Here is a 7,524-nt window from a genome sequence, read left to right as displayed (position 1 = left end):
GAGAGAGGGAGAGAGGGAGAGAGGGAGAGAGGGAGAGAGGGAGAGAGAGAGAGAATCTTAAGCAGGCTCTAAACTCAGTGTAGAGCCTGATATGGGGCTCAATTCCATGACACTGGGATCATGAGCTGAGTTGAAATCAAGAGTTGGATGCTCAGGGGCGCCTGGGTGGCGCAGTCGGTTAAGCGTCCGACTTCAGCCAGGTCACGATCTCACGGTCCGTGAGTTTGAGCCCCGCGTCAGGTTCTGGGCTGATGGCTCGGAGCCTGGAGCCTGTTTCCGATTCTGTGTCTCCCTCTCTCTCTGCCCCTCCCCCGTTCATGCTCTGTCTCTCTCTGTCTCAAAAATAAATAAAAAACGTTGAAAAAAAAAAAAAAAGAGTTGGATGCTCAACATACTAAGCCAACCAGGCGCCCCTAAAAATACTTTTTTTAGGTAAGCTCTATATTCAACATGGGGCTCAGACTCATGACCCCAATATCAAGAGTCACATGCTCTACCAACTGTGCCAGTTAGGCACCCCTCTACAGATCTAAATTAGAATCCATACTGTACCTATCTGTAAAAAAATATTCTCTGCTAGAGGATCTATGTAGGAAAACTCTTTAAAAGTTAGATTTATAAGATCATTTCAAAGGAATGCTCACTTAAAATCACTTACTGTGGGGCGCCTAGGGTGGCTCAGTCAGTTAAGTGGCTGACTTCGGCTCAGGTCATGATCTCATGGTTTGTGAGTTTGAGCCCTGCATCGGGGCACTGCACTATCAGTGCCTGCTTGGGATTCTCCCTCTCTGCCCCTGCCCCACTTGTGTGCGCACTTACTTTCCTTTATTACCCCCTACCACCCAAATATTATATACATATAGAAAAGATCAGCAAAATATATCTTGGTTTGTCTTATGGGTCTTCTATTTTCTATAGCATTTTCTGTCCTCCTTTCAAAATTCTGAATACAATTCTGGTACATTTCAACAACTGAAAATATTTTCTCTGTAAATTTCTGCAGCTTAATCACCCATTTGTCTCAGTTTTTATTTTTTTTATTTTATTTTATTTTTTTTTTAATTTTTTTTTCAATGTTTTTTATTTATTTTGGGACAGAGAGAGACAGAGCATAAACGGGGGAGGGTCAGAGAGAGAGGGAGACACAGAATCGGAAACAGGCTCCAGGCTCCGAGCCATCAGCCCAGAGCCTGACGTGGGGCTCGAACTCACGGACCGCGAGATCGTGACCTGGCTGAAGTCGGACGCTTAACCGACTGCGCCACCCAGGCGCCCCTGTCTCAGTTTTTAAAAAACCAAAACAATACTCGCTTCACCTGAACAACCAAGGTTATTGTAAATTTTCACGGATTTGTCACATGCAAACAACAAAATGTGCAACTAAAAAAAAAAGTAATGTGTGCAACATACCAATAAACTTATTTTTGGACAGCCCTGATGTCTTCATCACAAACTTGTTGCAGGAAACAACTAGTGGTATTTTACCACCTCTGACATCCTAAATTGGTATGTGTTTTCTGAGCTAAATTCTCAAAAGAAATAGGCGGGCGAAAGGCATTTGATATCCTAGAAAAGAAGACAAGTGACATTTGCTAAACAGGTTACTAATACCAAGGAGGAACTCTAACACTGGGGGGATGATACTGAACAATTTCTATTTAAATTTGTTAAGACTGGGTTGGGTTATTGCCAGTCACTCCTATCTTGATTGTTGTGTCTGTCACCTTTAAGGATTCTCATTGTTCAAACAGCATCGGGATCTTCTCTTTCACAGTCAACACAGGACTCACAGTTAACTGTACACTTTATATACTCATAATTAACATAAGATCTTAATGTAAGTTCCAGTACCATAAATACCATAAATACTCTTCAAAAGTAATTTTCCAAAAATACTGGGATGAGAACACGAGGCTATGAAAAACCATTAGGAGTAGCTGGAGACAGAAACAAAACAGTTGATAACACATCTATATGGCTACTGGCTTTTCCAAATGTGATCAAATGCTGGATGACTGCACCAGTATTTTAACTACATGAGCAGAATGGCAGACTAAAGAAAAGAACACTGAATTTGAAAGTCAGGAAAGGAGGGTTTTAACTGGAGGTTTCATGGGCAGCTCTGCTTTAGGACTATTTATGTGATAGGGGAAGTTCCCCAACTTGATACCTCTATTTGATCACAGAGAAAACAGGCTCCATTCATTCAGTGACACGTATGTGAGTGCCTGCTATAGGCCAAGCACTATTCTAAATGCCTGAGATACATCAGTGAACAAAGACCTCTGCACTCTTGGAGGTGACACTACAGTGAGGAAAGACAAATCATAATAAACGTAATACATTAACTACAGGGTATGTTAGAAGGTGATAAATACTATGGAAAAAAATGAAGCAAGGAAAGGAGGATGAAGAGAGTATACATGGGATGGAGGTAGAAGAGGTGCAAGGTTACAGAGTTCAGTAGGGTAGTTAAGGTAGGCTTCATAGAGACGTGAAAAAATGATCCAAATGTTTAGAAAGTGAGTTAACCAATGAGGTAAGCACATCAACTCACAACTCCTAATAAGGATTCCCTATGGATAAGACAACACACATGAGGACCTCAAAAGGGAAACACTATCCCTTGGCTGGGTACCTATCAAATGTGTGTTAATCCTTGTGCTATGTACTTATACATGTCTCATTTTCTATACAAAGTTAGGATATTAAAATCCTGTTGGTAGTTATTCTCATTTTTTTTAAAGTAAAAGGCAAATATAAACTTTACATGAGTTAATTTAAAGGTTACCAAAAAAGAAATAGGAATATATATGTATATACTGTAAGCATGCATAATTCATCCAACAAATGCTGTGTTTTTTTGTTTTTGGAAATTAACAAGGGCCTATTGCAAGATACTTCCAAAGAAAGTCCATGTAACATTTGTAGGCTGGTAAAGATAACCTGAAACCAAGCTGACAATCTAGCAGCTGAAATTAAAAACAACAGTAGTAATCCCAGAAACAGACATGATGTAACCTAAGCCTCTCAACATAACCTCACCAACCTTTCTTACTTATTTGATGGGGAGAACAGTTTACTCTTCCTTTTAGAAGAACAAAAATCAACTCCTGTAGTTTAGGAACATGAAATATTTCTTCACAGAATGGTACTAATGCTAATTAAATCTCAAGGCAAGTGTTTCTTTGAAAATGTCCATAAGAGCCTGTGAAACAAATGAGATTAAAGAAACTACTTCTAAGGATGTGAAATGACTTTGAATCCATTCAGCCCAACAGGAAACAGAAATATTTTAGGAGTTAATAAGCAAAAGGCAAAAAGCAAACCCATCGAATATGTATGCTTTTTGTTTGTTTGTTTAAATTCTAAACCAAGACAAGCCAAACTTAAATCCCAGTAAGAATGACCTTAAAATTACCTTCTGGAACTTAAATCTCTGTTCCTACTTTGGTAATTAGGTTTAAAGCAAAGTGCTCCTTAACTGTACATTTTCAGAAAGTTAAAAGACTTTCCAAACTGTAATAAATGAAAGTTCTGTCTGCATTTCCCTACCAAAAATAATCAACAGTGCTCAGTAAAGTTTAGGACTAAACAATAAATGACAGTGAGACTCAAAGACTGAGGTGGAAAGCTTTTAAAGAACCCTGCCCTCGGCATGAATAAGCTTTATGGGACTCCTGAAAGAGTTAAGAGCAGCAGCAGAGACACCTTAGCTGTCACAGGGGGAAAGGAAGTCCTGAAGCCTTTAAAGCCACAGTTAACACTACTTTTTATACCACACTGCTTCCCCCATCCCTGTCCCCGTCCCCATCACATTGCTTTTAACCAATTAAATCTCAAACGCCAAACCTGTCTGTAACTACTTTGGCATAATGAATGCGCAAATATAACTTTCATAAGTACAGCATACAGCAAGAATGTCATAGTTGCTTGTCAGTTTCATGTTATTCAATATGTAGGCTTTGGAGAAAGGCAATGACAGGCAATGACCTAAGGATAATGTCTGGGTCAGCCTTTTATAGTTACTGGAGCAACAACTAAATCCCCAAGAACAAAAGTTGGTTAAGCCAGGAAAGTCTGTGTTACATAAGGAAGAAAAGTCTTCCACTTAATTATAAATGTGGAAATTAAACTTCACAGAGTGAGAATAACATACTCATTTTGCCTAGAATGTTAATTTCTGGAACTAGTGTGTCAATGTATGAGATTTTCTGAAAAGTGTAATTCAACAGTTAAATAAAAATCAGAAGCAGGGGGCACCTTGAGTTTGGAACACAGAGATTAGCAAAACTTTGGAGAATTATTTTGAATTGTGGGAACTTTTGGAACCCTGTTCCTATCTCAGGACCTTTCATTTGCTATTGTTGCCAGAAGTCCCCAGGCCCAGGTTATTTCCTCGTGATGACTCAAACAATTACATATGAGATCACACATTCAGTACCTATACTCTCTAGGGTACTGGCTTTTTAAAGGATCCCTGGAGGAGTCAGATGTTTTCTTTTAAATAATCCCACCATATCCTTCCAGTCTGAGAACATGTCATTACCAGAGCCTGAGACATCTTCTGAAATATAAAATATTAAAATTCAGGAAGATTTTGGCACAGATGCTTTTGATAGGATGTTGAATTCTGGCTTACAAATACTCACTTTTTCTGGAAGAGATGAATAAAAAAAACCCCAAAACAAACCCAGAAAAGCTCATTTCCTCCCCTTGTATTAGCTTCAGCCATGTGAAAATGCCAAATATCCAATCATTCCTGGAAAAATGGCAGGTTTATGTGGTTCAACCCAGTATATAAAAATAATACTTTAAAATGCCTTCAAAAAACAAAACAAAACAAAACTTTCAAAGAGCACTTTGAAATTTGTGTTCTGTTTCTAATTAGGGGCTGGGTTTCAATTTTATTTTTTAAAATTTTTGTTTATTTTGAAGTAATCACTACACCCAATGTGGGACTTGAACTCACAACCCTGAAATCAAGAGTCGTATACTCTTCCAACTGAGCCAGTCAGGGGCCTCTCGACTTCAATTTTAGATCAATATATTAGGGTGAGTGCGATTACAAAGTTGGTAAACAAATCTGACTTGAAATCTACTTATTCTAAAACTACTTTCACTACTCGAAACAAACCCCTGGTCTCTGGTTTTCACATCCATCATGCTCATTCTTCTGGACTTACAGGGCCTGCTTACCACTCCAGTTTTATGCTCGTTCATTTCTTTTTCTTTTTCTTATTTTTTAAAGATTTTATTTTAAAGTAATCTCTACACCCAGTGTGAGGCTCAAACTCACAATCCTGAGATCAAGAGGCCCACGCTCTATGGACTGAGCCAGCCAGGTGCCCCGATTCTTGTTCATTTCTGCAGATATTCCGTGTGTGCTTGAGAAAAATGTGTTTGTGTATGTCCATCAAGTCCAACCTGTTAACTTGTGCTCATATCTTCTGTAGCTTTATTCTTTTTGGCTTCTTGCCCTATCAATGACTGAGTGACTTTTTACTATGATAATAGATTTAGAATTTTGCCCTATACTTTTATTAGTTTTTACTTTATATGTTCTGAAGCTATTCCATTAGGTGCATACAAGTACAGGAGCTGAATCTTGTTATTTAGTGACTTTCTGATTTCCAATGGCTTTTTTTTTTAACGAGTTATTGTTACAAATTTCTCCTGCTACTTTGTAGATTTACTGTTGATGGTGTCTTTGATCAAGAGAAGTTCTTAATACAGCCCATTTTATCATTATTTTCCTTTATGGTTAATATTTTGCTTGCCCTGTTTAACAAATCTTTTCCTATCCTAAGATCACAAACCTATTCTTTTATACTATTTTTTAAAAAGTTTTGTTTCTTTTACTTTCACTTTTAGATCTAAAAGCCATTGGAAGTGAATATGTTGTGGGAGTGGTGGTCAAGCTTTACTTCTTTTATATTACTATTATTTTAAAAATGTTTATCTTGAGAGAGACTGAGTCAGCAGGGAAGGGGCCGAGAGAGGGAGAGAGAGAATCCTAAGCAGGCTCCACACTGTCAGCACAGAGCCCAGTGCAGGGCTCCAACCCACAAACCATGAGACCACGACCTGAGCCAAAACCAAGAGTTACACACTTAACTGACTGAGCCACCCAAGGGCCCCTTATAACTTTTAATCCACTCGAACAATCAGACTTTAACTGAGATTACTTAGTACTTGTGACTACTAATGTACCCTGGATTCATTCTTCCTTCTTCCTTTCGGCTTTATTTGTCCTACTTTTCTGCTTTTTCTTTCCTTTTTTTTGGATTAAAATTTTTTTTTGTTTTTCTAGTTTCTGAAATCTATTTTTCTCAATACCAGTTATCTCACACTCTTAAAAAGTCCAAAGTTAGGCAATAATTCATCCCTCCTTCTGAATAACACAATGGCCTTAGAACACGAACTATGATCAGTTCTCTCCTATGTTATATTTATTATTGTTCATTATTTTGGTTTTGTCTTTTTAGTCCTAAAAATTAGATTACTATCATTTCATATGCTTGTACAGATTTACTTGTATTTACCAATTTCTTTGCTGACCTTTACTTCTCACATAAACAAATTCTTCTTATTGTATATTTTCTTTCTTAACGGTCCTTTGTAGAAGTTTTTAAAGTAAAGACTTACTGATGGTAAACTCAGTTTCTGTTTATCTAAAAATGACTGACCACACCTTCATTCTTGAAAGATTCTTTTCTTGGGGATACAATTCTAAGGTGACATTTATTTCTCTCTGTACTATCTTTTGGCTTCCTGGTTGCAGTTGAGATGTCTCTCTTCCATTCTCTCCTTGTAGATACTAGATATTCTGTCCTCCATGTCCCTTAACCATTCATATTTTTCCAGTACTTGTCTCCCTGTGCTGTTTTCTGAATAATACCTTCAGGTCTTCCAGTTCTCTCTCTTCCTCACTGTGTCTAATATACTAATCTATTCACTGGGTTTAAAATGTCAATGGTTACATGTCTAAACTTATACTCTACTTGATTTTTTTGTCAAATATATCTTGTCATTTTTGATGATCACTCTTTGCTTCATTAAAAAAAAATTCATTACTTTGTTGGGGCACCTGAGTGGCTGAGTCGGTAAAGCATCTGACTCTTGATTTTGGCTCAGGTCATTATCGCATGGTTTGTGGGATCAAGCCCCATGTTGGGCTCTGTGCTGACAGTGTGGAGCCTGCTTGGAATTCTCTCTCTCCCCCTGTGCCCCTCCCCTGCTGGAGCCTGCACGCACTCTTTCCTCTCAAAATAAATAAACATTAAAAAAAAAAATTTTCATTACTTCAGGGGCACCTGGGTGGCTCAGTTGGTTAAGCGTCTGACTCTTGGGTTTTGGCTCAGGTCATAATCTCTTAGTTCAAGGGATCAAGCCCCGTGTTGCTGTGCACTGACAGCACGGAGCTTGCTTGGGATTCTTTCCCTCTATCTCTGCTCCTCCCCAACTCATGTGCGCACACTCTCTCCCTTTCCCAAAATAGATAAACTCAAAAAAATTTATTGC

The sequence above is a fragment of the Panthera uncia genome, chromosome B1 (genome assembly GCF_023721935.1).
Source record: "Panthera uncia isolate 11264 chromosome B1, Puncia_PCG_1.0, whole genome shotgun sequence".
In the NCBI taxonomy this organism is placed as follows: domain Eukaryota; kingdom Metazoa; phylum Chordata; class Mammalia; order Carnivora; family Felidae; genus Panthera; species Panthera uncia.
This window is presented reverse-complemented; position numbering follows the sequence as displayed.